The sequence below is a fragment of the Oncorhynchus nerka genome, unplaced genomic scaffold (genome assembly GCF_034236695.1).
Source record: "Oncorhynchus nerka isolate Pitt River unplaced genomic scaffold, Oner_Uvic_2.0 unplaced_scaffold_4011, whole genome shotgun sequence".
Lineage (NCBI taxonomy): Eukaryota > Metazoa > Chordata > Actinopteri > Salmoniformes > Salmonidae > Oncorhynchus > Oncorhynchus nerka.
In genome coordinates, this window is record NW_027037287.1 from 12501 (window position 1) to 18549 (window position 6049).

The 6049-nt window shown below is 44.9% G+C and overlaps 1 long non-coding RNA gene across 1 annotated transcript; it reads left to right on the plus strand.

The window, feature by feature from the left end:
* Positions 1-18: 18 nt before the first annotated feature.
* LOC135566613 (uncharacterized) lies at positions 19-1647 on the plus strand. The gene is made up of 3 exons (XR_010462142.1): positions 19-694; positions 1149-1245; positions 1606-1647. It is a non-coding gene; the product is annotated as an uncharacterized LOC135566613 (long non-coding RNA).
* Positions 1648-6049: the final 4402 nt, after the last annotated feature.

Below are 6049 nucleotides of genomic sequence, written 5' to 3' on the forward strand. Positions count from 1 at the left end.
CTATCTCTGTCTCTCTCTTTATCTCTGTCGCTCTCTCTCTCTCTTTATCTCTGTCGCTCTCTCATTCGTTCACACACTAACTCCAAGGTCAGCAGTTATGTTATCAAACTATTCCGACTCCATAGAAACAACAGAAAAACATAACACCCTCCCGAGTGGCTCAGCTTTCCAAGGCACTGCATCGCAGTGTTGAGGCGTCACTACAGACCCGGATTCCATCCCAGGCTGTGTCGCAGCCGGCCGCGACCGGGAGACTCATGAGGCAGCACACAATAGGCCCAGCGTCGTCTGGGTTAGGGGAGGGTTTGGTCGGCCCGGGATGTCCATTTCCCATCGCGCTCTAGTGACTCCTGTGATGGGCCGGGTGCAGTGCACGCTGACACGGTCACCAGGTGCATGGTGTTTCCTCCGACACATTGGTGCGGCTGGCTTCCAGGTTAAGATGACTGTAGTCTACTGATGGTGTTATTAACCCCTCTACTCTCTGTATCAGACCTGGAGATGGCTGTAGCCTACTGATGGTGTTACTAACCCCTCTACTCTCTGTATCAGACCTGGAGATGGCTGTAGCCTACTGATGGTGTTACTAACCCCTCTACTCTCTGTATCAGACCTGGAGATGGCTGTGGCCTACTGGAACCTGGTTCTAACTGGTCGATTCAAGTTCCTGGACCTCTGGAACAGGTTTCTATTGGTGAGTGGATGCCAGTCTGTATTAATGGCTATTCCCTAAATAATATACTACTCTGGACAGAGTCTAGGTGTTTCCTCCATGTGTTGATAGTCTCTGTGATGTCATCTATCTGTGTGATTAATGCAGGAGCATCATAATCTCTGATGTCATCTATCTGTGATTAATGCAGGAGCATCATAATCTCTGATGTCATCTATCTGTGTGATTAATGCAGGAGCATCATAATCTCTGATGTCATCTATCTGTGTGATTAATGCAGGAGCATCATAATCTCTGATGTCATCTATCTGTGTGATTAATGCAGGAGCATCATAATCTCTGATGTCATCTATCTGTGTGATTAATGCAGGAGCATCATAATCTCTGATGTCATCTATCTGTGTGATTAATGCAGGAGCATCATAATCTCTGATGTCATCTATCTGATTGTGATTATCTCTGATGTCATCAGGAGGAGCATCATAAGCGGTCGATCCCCAAAGACACGTGGAACCTGCTACTGGACTTTGGCAACATGATTGCAGACGACATGTCCAACTACGACGAGGAAGGTGAGATATAACCACCTATTAAGGATGGGTCCCAAGTGGCACCTTTTCCTGTGCTCTACTTTTGACCAGGGCCCATAGTGAACTAGATACGGATTAGGGTGCCATTTGAAACGCAGACAAACATTTCTGTAGGACCAATAAAACATACACTAATCCACACCCTGCCCACCCTGACCTTAGATCCAGGATTCCTCTACCCCCATAACCACTAGGCATATGACTAAGATCTGACCTGGAGTCATCAGTTAGGGATTGGGACTTGACTTCTACCTACTACCATACAGCGCAATCACCTATTAAAACATTTCTGCCAATCACTTACCATGCAGCTAATCATGTGACCCTTTTCTGCCCACTCAGGAGCTTGGCCTGTCCTCATCGACGACTTTGTGGAATTTGCCCCCAATCGTGACAGGGGGCAGCGTAAAACCATATAGGTCATACCCAGTTCCCAGCAGGGGCTGACGATTTATACACACCAGCCAAAAAGAGACTTCTACAAGACTGTCCAAGTTTGTGAGACTGAGCTGCCAATCAGGGGCCGGGGCGACATGACAGCCAATCGGAGAGAAGGAAAACAACAACAGGAAGAGGAAGTTATCTTTTTCTTTGTTTTGGGACTGAGTCACTCCGGGAGGCGGGCTGTTAGCAGGGGGTGGGATCGTCGCGGAGCTATGAGCTCTGCTCCCATTGGCTAGCTGGATCAGACTGATCGGCCAACGACTACAGTACCCATACACCAGCCACCATCAGATCAGTGGGCGTGTCTATAGATTCTAGAACTGGTGCTCTGGTCCCACCCCCCCTAGCTGCAGCCCCCCCCGCCCCCGCCCCCTCCTTACTAAAGAACGACCAGGAGAGCAAACAGAACGGCAGAGAGGGCGGACAGTTTTGCTCTCTGCAGCAGACAGACAGAATGGTGTGATATTTGATCCAGTGGAGGCTGCTGAGAGGAGGACGGCTCATCATAATGTCTGGAACGGAGCGAATGGAACAGCATCAAACACCTGGAAACCATGGAAACCATGTGTTTGATGTATTTGATACCATTCCACTGATTCAGATCCAGTCATTACCACGAACCTGTCCTCCCCAATGAAGGTGCCACCAACCTCCTGTGGTCTGAACCCACAGTAGTAAGACGTCTCTGCCGGCCCATGGTGGATGAACTAGGAGCTCGGAGGTTCTGCATGTGTTTCTGGTTGAGCGTTAAGCGGCTGGACGGAGGAACAACAACAACTTTTTTTATTATTATCATTGAGTTTCTTCTCATCGAATCAGAGGTGAGGGGTGTGGTCGTCATCCAATGTTCTCATCCAATCCAACGTCAGTGTAATGTTCTGCTTCCATTTCAATCTAAAGTGTAAAAGTTGGGTCAGTTTTGTTGTTAATATGTGTGAGGTTCAGGGTCTATATCCACAAAGCGTAGGAGTGCTGACCTGGGATCAGTTTAGCCTTTTAAGATAATAATGAATACTGATCTGGGATCAGGACCAGATCCTAATGAATATTAGAGAGGACCAGATCCTGATCTGGGATCAGGTTAACCTTTTAGATCATAATGGATATTAGAGAGGACCAGATCCTAGTACTGATCTGGGATCAGGTTAGCCTTTTAGATCATAGTGAGCGAGAGGACCAGAGAGGACCTACTCTGAGACGCTTTAGGAATACAGGCCCAGTTCAGATCCACTTTGGTATTCAGATAGAACCGGACCGACAGAGCAGCATGCTTTAAAGCTCAACACCAGCAGAAATACTATGGCTACAGTTGGAACAGACTGTGACCATAGGATTCATGTATAGATATACCATTTTAGAATAATGAATATGATACAATATAACGAAGACACGATGACATTTATAATCGTGAGAGAGAGGAAGAAGTATTTGAAATACGTACGAGGTCCACAGATTTCTAGTGCGTGTCCCAAACTGTACCCTATTCCCTGTATAGTACTAGTCAAAAAGTAGTGCACTATATAGGGAACAGGTTTGCCCATTTGGGATGCGCCATGTCTCCTTTCTGTTTGATTTGAGTTGGTTTGTTTGTAACTGTTCACATCACCAGAGACCTTGACTGTTGGTCTGGCAGTTATTTTATTTTCACAAGCAAACGCACAGGAAGTTCAGTCTGAATCGTATTCAGTCTACAACTCTGTATATAGTTGAATCTATGAATCATATTCAGTCTATAACACTGTATATAGTTCATAGTTGAATCATATTCAGTCTACAACTCTGTATATAGTTCATAGTTGTTGAATCTGTATATAGTTCATAGTTGAATCGTATTCAGTCTACAAAGCTGAATCATATTCAGTTCACTGTATATAGTTCATAGTTGAATCTATGAATCATATTCAGTCTACAACACTGTATATAGTTCATAGTTGAATCATATTCAGTCTACAACACTGTATATAGTTCATAGTTGAATCTATGAATCATATTCAGTCTACAACACTGTATATAGTTCATAGTTGAATCTTGAATCATATGTCTACAATTCAGTCTACAACTCTGTATATAGTTCATAGTTGAATCTATGAATCGTATTCAGTCTATAACACTGTATATAGTTCATAGTTGAATCTATGAATCATATTCAGTCTACAACATAGTTGAATCTGTATATAGTTCATAGTTGAATCTATGAATCGTATTCAGTCTACAACACTGTATATAGTTCATAGTTGAATCTATGAATCGTATTCAGTCTACAACACTGTATATAGTTCATAGTTGAATCTATGAATCATATTCAGTCTACAACACTATATAGTTCATAGTTGAATCTATGAATCATATTCAGTACTGAACACACTGTTCATAGTTGAACATGAATCTACAACACTGTTCATAGTTGAATCTATGAATCATATTCAGTCTACAACTCTGTAGTTATGTAGTTGAATCTATGAATCGTATTCAGTCTACAACACTGTATATAGTTCATAGTTGAATCTATGAATCATATTCAGTCTACAACACTGTATGTAGTTGAATCTATGAATCATATTCAGTCTACAGCAGCAGTTTAAATCAAGTCTAATGTTATTGGTCACATACACGTGTTTAGCAGATGTTATTGCAGGTGCAGCGAAATGCTTGTCAACACACCCCAGTTCTTTGTTTTTAAACCGTTTCAGTTGTTTGTGTTGTTTTGGTTGGTCGTCATGGGTTACTGCTAGCCAGCCCAGTGAAGTGAATGTTACAGACCAGACTGAGACACGTCTACTACACACACACACACACACACACACACACACACACACACACACACACACACACACACACACACACACTCTCTCTGTGTGGTTATAGTACATCATCAGACCAGACTGAGACATGTCTACTAGCTTACTACACACACACACAGACACACACACACACACTCTCTGTGTGGTTATAGTACATCATCAGACCAGACTGAGACACGTCTACTACACACACACACACACACACACACTCTGTGTGGTTATAGTACATCATCAGACCAGACTGAGACATGTCAACTAGCTAATACACACACACACGGAACATCTCAGTAACAGACATCCTCTGACGCAGCAGGTAACAGAAGTTCTGCTTCATTCTCCGGAAATGTTCCTGAGATTTTGGACTGCGCCTCGTCTCCCAAATGGCACCTTAACGTTGTGCACTATGTAGGGAATAGGGTGCTATTTGGGAGGTATGTTTTAAGTTCCACTTGTTATGCCACATGTTCTTAGACAATTGCACTCACATCTGGGGGGGTAATGAAAACATTCTATTGCACTCACATCTGGGGGGTAATGAAAACATTCTGTTCAGTGTTGATGTGTATCGACAGGAGAAGACAGAGACTATGGAAGAGAGAGAGAGAGACGCCCTCTGAACTTCCTACACTACGGTACGCTGAGAGAGTGTCCAATGTGTTGACCGTCTGAGCTTTACTCATATTCACTATTATTTTCACTGAGAGAAAAGAAAAGCATTTAAAACATTCGTCATCGTTCTGCTACGGAGACGTTCTACATGACTTTGTTTTGAACAACAGAAGGCCCGATCAATAAAGCATGTTGTTTTTTAACAAAAATGGAACAGAGACTTTGGATCCATCTGTTCTGTTGAAAGTTTCATAAAGATTGCGCATCACAGAGAATGTGCCCCAAACACAGAGATGTTAGAGATCACAGCGTTATCTCTGTCCCATTATGGCGTCTGTGAGCGCACGGGCAGCGCCGTTGAGAATGAGAGGGTGGGAAGCTTTTAGGGGACAGTTTGGGTGCAAAGGTTAAGGATGAGGGGGTTGTGAGGGAGGGGTTGGTTTGTTGTTGGTGAGGATGAGAGAGGGTTTAGAAGGTGATGAGGGGGAGGGGGCTTAATAACACACACCAGTCTTATCCTGCCCCAGTGGGAAGGAAGGAAGGGGTCTCAACACTAGACCTACTGGTCCATCTGATGCAGAGCCTACCCTCCAGCCCTCTAACCCCCAGTCCTCTAACCCTCCAGCCCTCTAACCCTCCAGCCTCTAACCCCCAGCCCTCTAACCCTCCAGCCCTCTAACCCTCCAGCCCTCTCCAGCCCTAACCCTCCAGCCCTCTAACCCTCCAGCCCTCTAACCCCCCAGCACTCTAACCCTCCAGCACTCTAACCCACTCTAACCCCCCAGCCCTCTAACCCCCACCTCTCCAGCCCTCTAACCCTCCAGCCCTCTAACCCCAGCCCTCTAACCCTCCAGCCCTAACCCCAGCCCTCTAACCCCCAGCCCTCTAACCCTCCAGCCTCTATCCCTCCAGCCCTCTAACCCTCCAGCCCT